Source organism: Desmodus rotundus, chromosome 10, assembly GCF_022682495.2.
Source record: "Desmodus rotundus isolate HL8 chromosome 10, HLdesRot8A.1, whole genome shotgun sequence".
In the NCBI taxonomy this organism is placed as follows: Eukaryota; Metazoa; Chordata; class Mammalia; order Chiroptera; family Phyllostomidae; genus Desmodus; species Desmodus rotundus.
This window is the reverse complement of record NC_071396.1, coordinates 15,118,496-15,127,571: the sequence shown is the minus strand read 5'-3', so window position 1 is coordinate 15,127,571 and position 9,076 is coordinate 15,118,496.

The window sequence follows — 9,076 nt, the reverse complement described above, 5'->3', positions numbered from 1 at the left end:
AGGTGGAGGAAGGTAGGGGACTAATCTGAGATTAATGATGTGTTCAGTAAATCTGATGGTGCCCACTTCCCGTGTAAGCACTTCAGGGGGTCCCCATTGATTTAGAAGGGCCAACACGCTGAACCCCACCCTGCTGTCCCTGAGTGCTGGGGCACCTGCTGTGCCCATCCTCCCCCCCACCCCCTTGCCTCCGCTTGCTGCTGTAATCTCACCTGCCCATCCTGAATGGACTCTTCCCCTCTACCTGTTCACCCACGTGGTCTCTAAGATTCCTTCAGAGGCACCGCCTGACGGGAAGAGTTCCGTGACTCCCCACTGTATTAGTTTCCTATGGCTGCTGCGACAAGTTACCCACATAAGTGGCTTAAAGCCACACATTTATTCTCTTACAGTTCTGGAGGTCAAAGGTCAGAAATGAGTCTCCACTGGGCTAAACTCAAGGCCCTGGCACATTCCTGTTAGAGGCTCCAGGAGAGAATCTGTTTTCTTAACTTTTCCAGCTTCAAGAGGCCTCCGCATTCCTTGTCTTGTGGACCCTTCTGTCTTCCAGGGGCCATCCCATCACTCAGACCTGCCACTCTGCTTTGCTGGTTCTTCTGAGCCTTCACCAGGTCAGTCCCTGGTGGTGACATTGGGCCCCCCCAGATAATCCAGGATCATGGCCTTATCTGAAGGCCGGATGGTTAGTGTCCTCAACTCTGTCTAAACCCTCAATTCCCCCTCCCCATGTAACACACGCACAGTTTGGGGGGGTTAGGATGTCAAGGTCTTTGGAGACCATTACCCTGTCTGCCACAGCCAACCAAGTTAACCCCTCTGTTTTAAGCCCTTACACCACTTGTTGCAGTCCATTTTTCATATATTTTTTGTTGTTTTTGAGTAATGGTGCTCTCCCTGCCCTGCCTGTGGGCTCAGGAGGCTGCAGATTCTATTTTTGCCTAGCGTTGTATTTCCACCCTCTAGCACTCTGTTCCAATAAGTGCCAAACACATGGCTGGCCGGGGTGGGGGGTGGGGGTCCAATACACAGTGGTTGTGCTAGCATTTCTTTAGAAAGTTAATCCAGTTCACACGGTTTGATGCCCCCGTCCCTGTTTCTCCCTTCATTGAGCTCCTGAAACTCCTCGAATTCCTGGGCGTCTTGCCTTCCCAATTCTTTGCTGGATGAATCACTGTCCTTCAGCATCACGCACAGGTCAGAGGGCCTGTCTGCGAAAACGGCCCCTCAGCCTTATCTACATAAACTTGAGCAGTAACTTAATCTCTGTAAGCCTCTGTTTTCTCATCCGTGATGTGAAAAAAAAAAAAAGAAAAAACCACGTCATAGTATTATGAAGACCAAATGAGATATTAACATGTAAATTGCATAACACCATACCAGGTACCTATCAATGTAATGTCCGTCCCCTGGGTCCTCTATTACTCATCCTTTTATTCTCAGGCTCCAGAAGCGTTCGTTGCATTGCGGAAGTCTCCAGAACGACAGTTGGGAGCACCCAGGAAGTTAAGAGTTAAGTGTGACCGGCTCGGTGCGCAGTGCCCTGGGTCCCAGAGGGAGGAGAGATGGCCGTCACAGAGCACTGGGGGGGACTGATATCCCGAGAGGAGCATTGAGTCACCCATCTGGCCTCAGAACACCCACGTGCTCTCAGTTAATGAGGAGCTTCAGTCTCCCGGCTGTGTCCATTTCTGAGAGTTAGTGATGTAGATGCAGTCCACCAGCTAAGCCGGGGCTCTCTCGGCCCATTAGCAAGAGACGCACAGGCTGCCTTTCATTTCGGGCTAAAGACAGCACTTTTCCCCCTGGAGGCTGAACGGGGCTACCAGGGAGCTAGCGGGCTTTTAGTCCAAAGCATGTGGGCAGGCCCTTTCTCTCTGGCCCAGACGTTCCCCAGGTTGCACGGCATTTTCTACGGGGAACCGATAAATCAAAGCCCACACTGCTCATCCTTTGGCTGTGAAGGGAAGTTACTCACCCACGTTTCATCAGCTCTTTCCTTCATTCTACGGCGTGAGGCCTTGCAGGCTGCCGCTGATTGCATCAACGGAGAAGACCAGACCGATGGCACCTACCGCTCAGTGGATGTGAAATAATTCCCTCATTTCACGTGGCAAAGATTTAAAAGTAACTTCAGCGACTTTTCTTTACAAAAGCAATGTGTATTTACCATAAAAACTTTAGAAATTACCTCTAAATCTAATATTCAGAAGTAACAAATATTAGCAGTTTTCCCAGCTTTAATGAGGAATTAACTGACAAATCAAAAGCATATTTATTCAAGGTGTACAATGTGATTTTTAAAAATATGTGTATTGATTTTAGAGAGAGGAAGGGGGAGAAAAAGAGACAGAGAGAGAGGGAAAGAGAGATAAATATCGACTGATTGCCTTCCATACGGGAATCAAACCTGCAACCTAGGGATGCGTCCTGCCTGGGAACGGAGCCTGCAGCCTTTTAGCCTATGGGACGATGCTCCAACTACCTGAGCCACCCAGGTGGGGCTGGCAATGTGTTTTTGATATTCATGGACACTGTGCAATGATTACCGCAATCAAGCTAGTGAGCGTATTTATCACCTCCCGTAGTTACTGTTACTTTTTGTGAGCGAGAACATCCGACTCGGAGCAGATAACTATACCACGCAGTGTTATTAACTGGAGTTACAGTGACCTCCAGCAGTTCATCCCCCTGCATGGCCAGCCTTCGCACCTTGACCAACATCTCCCCAGCTCCCCCCACCACGGTCCCTGGAACCCACCCTTTACGCGCTGCTTTCACGAGTTCAGCCTTTTCAGATTCTACATGGATGTGAGTTCACGCAGGACTTCTCTTTCTATTGCTTATATCGCTTATAACATCCTCTGGGTTCATCATGTTGTCTCAGTGACAGGATTTTCTGCTTTCTAAAGACTGAGTAATATTTCATTACATATATATATATGTATATACAGACTACATTTTCCTTATTTGTTCATCCATGGACAGATACTTGTACACTGAAGATTAAAAAAACATTAGGAGGGAAATTAGACAAGACACAGATGAATGGAAAGTCGTGTGTGCTCGTGAATTAGAATAATCAGTGTTGCTGGAATGTCCATACTGCCCAAAGTTATGGCAGAATCAATGCAATATCTATCAAAACGCCATGGGCATTCTTTACAGAAAGAGAAGAAATAAATCCTAAATCCAGATTTATGACCCCAAACAGTCCGAGCCATCTTTTGGTTGTTGTTGTGTTCATTTTATGCTGGGCTTGTCCTCTCTTTTCCAGTTGGTGCAAGACACTTGGTTACAGCGTGTCAGGAAGGCTTGAAACACAGAGGTTATTCCTGCATTATTATTTATGAATTACTGGATGATTTACCATATGAACAACTGTAAACCTACTTTTGCTCACTCCTGTGTTACGGAAAGCAGTATGGAGTTTCCAAAAAACATTTAAAATTGGAACTATCATATGATCCACCAATTCCACTTAGAGTAAGTTCTGGCTGGGTATGTATATATATAAAGGGACTACAAATCAGTCTCTCTAATGGATGCCCACGTTCACTGCAGCATTCATTATTTATGTGAACTTCACACCCACCCACTCTATGTCAGGCCCTGAACCTGGCAATGGGGAGATGAGGAGGAATAAGACGCATTTTATGGCAGGAGACCGGGATGGGTGAAAAGAGATGGGAGAGCTTGTACAGGCCAGATCAGGAATGGCCTTCAGAGCCATTTATCACGTAAAATTTTTCTCTAGAGCAGCTTGGGGTGCCACCAAAGGCTTATGTGGAGAAGTACCAGTTTTGTTTTAGAAAGACATTCTGACTGCTGTATGAAGGATTAATCCCTAATCTCGTGGGCCAACACTGGGGCAGGGGGCAGTTAAGTTGCTGCAGTGACCTTGGTGAGGGGTGACGGAGGCAGGAACCATGGTTGTGAATGGGTGGAAGAAGAGAAGTGAGCAGATCAGAGAGAGATGGAGGAGATTGAATCAGTGAGACTTGGTGGTTGGCTACAAGTTTGGGGAACGGCGGAGAAGGGCTAAGAAGTTGGGGGAGAACTGAGGATTTGTAGCTTCCGCAACAGGGTGGAGGTGGGGAGGGAGCCCGGACGAAGAAGGTTCCGATGGGAGAGGATTCCCTTTGGGAGGTTGGAAGGGAAGGCGGGACATCCACACATTAATGCTCAATAGGAAGTAGAATATGAAGATCTGGAAAGATTTGGAAGCCATGGGAGTGTGTGAAATTGCCTGCAGTGAGCAGGTAAGGTGGAGAGAGCAGGGGAGAGGAGAGGAGAGAGCCCAGGGAAGAACCCTGAGGGGCGTGTCTTAATGACTTAGAGTACATTCACTTTGTAAAGGAGCTTGAGACGGAGTAGCCACAGACTTGGGAAGAAATCCAGCAGCTTGTAGTGTGGTGGAAACCAAGGAAAACCAAGAGAATAAATGTTTCAAGTGAGAGAGTAGTCGATTTTGTCAAATGCCATCAATAATTTAAGATAAAGCCTTTAAAGGAAGGTGTGTAATGAAGTTGGTGTCGGTGAAGTCAGGGAGTGGCTTCGATTGGAAAGACACATTGCGGTGGGCTGAGGAGCATGTGGGGGGTGAGGAAGTGTGTGTTTGGAAATCTGGCTGTGCTGTGAAGGGCGAGGGCCACAGCTGGAGAGAAGGCGGTGCTGGGACGTGGGATGAGCCTGTGTGTGTGTTTCCATGCCCAGTGAGGAGCGAGGGGAGAAGGAGAGGATGGAGATGGTGGAGAGAGGTGGATGCTATGTAAGGCTCACCTGGAGGCAGGAGTGGACAGAGTCCGGAGCACAGGGCTGGGGGCTGGCCTCCGCCAGAGTGAGACAAAGAAGTAGGATTAGAGTTTCGGGGGACTGGGGAAAGTTTGACGTGTCTCTGTGGACTAAAGCAACCTCATGAGGACGCAACACTGCTCTTAACCCCATGTAGCTGCTTTGAACTAAATCTTGGTTTGGGTCCACTTTTTTTTTTCTCTCTCTCTCTGTTTTGGCTCTGATGATATTTTCCAGATTTTGTTCAGTGTGTTTCAAAGTCTTCTTTTATGCTAAGTGAAGCGAGTCAGAAAGAGAAAGACATATACAGTATAATTAACAGACGAACAAATCACAAACAAGCTCACAGATACAGAGACCAAACCGATGGTTGCCAGACGGGAGGGGGACGGAGGGATGGGCAGAAAAGGTGAAGTGATTAAGAAGTACAAATTGGCAGTTACAAGAATAATCACAGGCACATAAATTACCGTGCAGGGGATATCGTCGGCATTATTGTAATAACTACATGTGGTGCCAGATGGGCACTAGACTTATTGGGGTGACCACTTTGTAAGGCATATAAACGTCTAATCACTAGGTTGTACACCTGAAACTAATATAATATTGCATGTCAACTGTTATTATAAAATAAATTTAAAAAGAAGTCTTCCCGAGGGAGCATCTGGAGAGAGGAGGATGGGGAGACTCAGGAGCTGCTGGGGTCGCTTTGGCACAGCTGGCGCAGCCCCATCGGTGCTGCGAATTCCCACAGGCTCTCGCGCCCCTGGCCACCTCTGGCTTCAGGCTCCTGCTCTTCCCGAATCAGACGGTCTCAGCACATTCATTTATGAGTGCAGATGATTTACTGCCAACTGGGGGCAGCAGAGAGACACATACCACAGCAGCACAGGCAATCAAAACAGTACTGCTGGTTCTTCCTCCTCAAAAACCCTTCAGTCTCTTCTGCCCTTGCGGCTCTGGCTGGTTTCCGCATGGTCAGGGCTCAGCCCTTCCTCTACTCAGAGCCCCTTCTCCCCCGAAAATTCCCCTCCTATCCCATGTGCGGGGGCGGGGGGGGGGGGGGAGGTGAGTAGTGGTGGTCGGGTTGGGTGCTCTTTTCTGTCACCTTAATTCCTGTTGATGTATCACAGGAGGGACACATTTTACCTCCAGGCTGCTGACGAAGTTATTTTCCTAAACAAAAATTCCTAAGAGAAATTCTGGTTTCCATTGCTAACATCATACTTTAAAAACAAATTCCGGATGCATAATCTTAGCAAAGACTAACCCTCCCTTGTTGACTCGGCATCAATATGTGCTCTGGCCACATCCACCTAAAAGGCCTGATCAAAAGGGAAAATCTGCCCTGGCCGGGTGGCTCAGTTGGTTGGAGTGTCATTCCCATACACCGAAAGGTGGCAGGTTCGATTCCCCTGTCGCCGCGCGTGTGGGAGGCAACTGATCGATGCCTCTCTCTCTCTCTTTCTCAAAAAAACCCCCCAAAAATCAATAGAAATATCCTTGGGTGAGGATTAAAAAAAAAGGGAAAGTCACGCGCACCATCTGTCTGGAGAATGTGGCTCTTCTGCCCTCCCGGGCCCCGTGTGACGCAGGCTGCCTTGTTTCTGTTTACTGATAGATAACCTTTGCGTAGGGTTGCAGATGCATTTTCTCACTTCACTTTCAGAAGAAGTCCACGCCGGGGCACCGCAGGCACTGTTCCCTCTCTACAAATGAGGAAGTGGGGCTCAAAAAGAAGTAATTGACTTCCACTTGGGCAGCTGGGGGACAGAGCCGCAAGGCCAAGGCCAGCTTCCGAGGAGCATCCTGGACTCCTCTTTCCACTACAGCGCATGCCTGCCTGGTTTCAGCATGCCCATTTCATAACTCTTTCCCAAAACAGGTGCTCCCTTCTGAGGATCTCATGGATCTCTCCTTTATAACTACAGTGCGATGCCCGACTTCCCACCTGCAGGGGACGCATAAAGCTTGGCTCCAGGAGCTGTGTGTTTTCACATTTTGGCTTTTCTAAATGTCCCACCTAAAATTCACACACAAAAAAGCTCACCAATCCTGTAGCCTCTGCTTTAAGTGTTTAGGGGTAATTCTGGGGGGAGGAAAAATGCCTTTTCCTCATTGCCCATTTCCTAAATGATGGGTTGTCAAGGACAGCAGTGATCAGTGCTGGGGAGCTGGGGATCTGTGTTTCACTAAGCACAGGGCTGCTTTGCTGACACCCTCTTAGGCTGCGTCCCAGGAGTCTATAGAATTCTTCTCCACCCACGGAGCAGCGTCTCTGAGTGCAGGAGCCAAGTGCGTTGAAACGGGTGTCTGCCAGCCTAATGTACTGGCCTCCCTCTCATCCATCTTTGTTAGTGATCAGGCAAGACTTCATAAATTGTTTGTGCTCTATCTCTCTCTCTCTTAAGTAACATAATGAATATTGATGCGGCCAAGAATTTAGCAAGTAGGTAGGATGCATGGTTATTAGGGGGAGGAAAACAAATCAGTGCATTATTACCTCGAGACTCAATTGGAATTCCACTTTGGAAGCCTGTTTTGTGGTTTGGAAAAAATGAATTTCACACCGGCTGTTTGTAACTTGGCAGGAAAAAGAGATCTGATGGTCTGTTCAAGGGCTGAGGTCTCAGACAACGGAGGGTGGGAGGGAAGCCTGGGTGGAGATGGAACAGCGTTGGGGACAGATGTTTCCTCCTGCCCAACCAGATTATCCCAGCAGCCCCAGGATCTGTGGTGAGAAACTGTGTCACCGGGGACAGCACGTGGTCTTGGAAGTTAAAGCTGGGTTTGATTCCGGCCTTGAACATGGTAACCCTGGTCACGGTGTTAAACCCCTCTGACCCTCCCTCTGTCGCTGCCGTGGGCATAGTAATGCCTGCCGTGCAGGTAACAATGAGCAACTGCGCATGTGCAAAGTCTGGCCTACACACTTGCTTCACAGAGAATAGCCATGATTCTTAAACTTCGTATTAGAGGGCTGCTTTGCAGAGAAACAAATTATAACATCATTCTTCGGTTGTTTACAAATGAATACTTGAAATATGATTTACTCAAGAGCACAGAGTGGTATAGAAAAGCCCCCCCCAATTCTTTTTCTGAATTAACCACTCTGAGATCCCTTTGTCTACAAAACTGTCCCGATAATGCTAATCATAACATCTGTATTTAAGTATGTATCAAAAAACTTTAAAAAAGTCTGTGTCCTAGATTTGTGTGAGGGCAATTGAAGTATAAAATATGAACATACATTTGCAGGATGTAAAATGTGGTACGTTGAGTTTCTAGGCTTCTTTTTCTAACGTTGGGTATCAGTACCTTCAGGAGACGAAACCCTCTGGAGAAATGGTAACGAAGCAGATGTGCCTTTTTCTACATGCGTGCTTGTACCAAACTGGTATAGGTGATGGCCAGAAAAAGGCATTTCCTGTGGGAATTTGTCATGTCTGACAACCAGGCCCCCTCCCCTCGTTGGTCTCCCAGTCACTCTGCTCTGAGTAAGCAGCTGTTCCACACCAGTAGAGAGTAACAGTGGAGATAGAATCGTCTGGCAGAAAAGCTCATCATAATTTCAGTTGCTGGAGATGGAGAATGTGAAGCAAAAGGCAGCAAGAGCATAGTGGGGCCTTCCCTCTCTCTAATCACTGCCTTACCGAGTTGAGGCTTTTGTTTCTGAGTCTTTATGGTTGTCATGGGGACAGGGTATCATAAACACTTGTCATAATAAGCCAAGTAACACAGGTATACAAGAAAAAGTCGTGTCCTAATCCCAACTTTCAGAGGTCCAGAATGTCGACCGTTTGATGTGGGTTCTCCCAGATATGAATGAGTTTGTCAGCCACGGATAAGGAGAGCTATCAGTGGAGCGACCTTGAATGTTGAACTAGGGAGTCAATACCAATTTCCTTGAGAAACAGAGCTTCCTGCTGTCCGGCTTCCCAGACAATCACAAGCAGGTTACCTGGGAGATAAATAAAGTCTTGGAAACTGTTCGTAAAAATGCAAATAATTCTTTTGTCAATGACACGCTTCCCCTGTCCACGTGGATGGAAAATAATTTAGAATTTGATCACGGCACATTCCTTTGCCACAAACATAAGTTCAAACTTCCTTCCCCAGATGCTCAAAAAAGTCCTTACTACTCCTTTGCATTGAATTCAAGGTTGTTCTTATTTAATTCCAATCTCTTTCTCCAGTGTCATTTGCCACCACACACAAAATCTAGGCTTTGGGGCTTTGAAGGTGGTCCCTCTGCAGCAGCATTTCTCATGCTGTGACGTGCACC